This window comes from Colobus angolensis, unplaced genomic scaffold (genome assembly GCF_000951035.1).
Source record: "Colobus angolensis palliatus isolate OR3802 unplaced genomic scaffold, Cang.pa_1.0 Scaffold296, whole genome shotgun sequence".
Lineage (NCBI taxonomy): Eukaryota > Metazoa > Chordata > Mammalia > Primates > Cercopithecidae > Colobus > Colobus angolensis.
The window spans coordinates 538,272-538,716 of NW_012116221.1; the positions used below are offsets into that span (position 1 = coordinate 538,272).

The 445-nt window shown below is 49.2% G+C and overlaps 1 protein-coding gene across 1 annotated transcript in view; it reads left to right on the forward strand.

Moving 5' to 3' along the window:
- TRIML1 (tripartite motif family-like 1) overlaps window positions 1-445 on the forward strand; it is a 12,786-nt gene that overhangs the window by 3,951 nt on the left and 8,390 nt on the right. The gene's annotated exons all lie outside the window — the stretch shown is intronic.

Here is a 445-nt window from a genome sequence, read left to right on the forward strand (position 1 = left end):
CCTGATCACTACCTGTCATACTTCTTACTTGTTTTCGGTTTTCTCCACTAGAACGACAGCCTCCTGGGAATGGAGATTTTGGTTTTGTTCACTATCGTATCTACAGTGCACATAGCTCTGAAAACATCAACCCCACACCCAGCACATCAGTAGAATAGATGTGGTATATGTTGGGTTCAGGAATTGCTGCCATGAAACTCTAGGACTTGGCCAGGCGTGGTGGCTCACACCTGTAATCCCAGCACTTTGGGAGGCCAAGGACGGTGCGTCACCAGGTCAAGACACTGAGAAAATCCTGGCCAACATGGTGAAATAAATTTTGTCTTTACTAAAAATACAAAAATTAGCCGGGCGTGGTGGCAGCGCCTGTAGTCCCGGGTGCTTGGGAGGCTGAGGCAGGAGAATGGAGTGAACCCAGGAGGTGGAGCTTGCAGTGAGCCGAGAT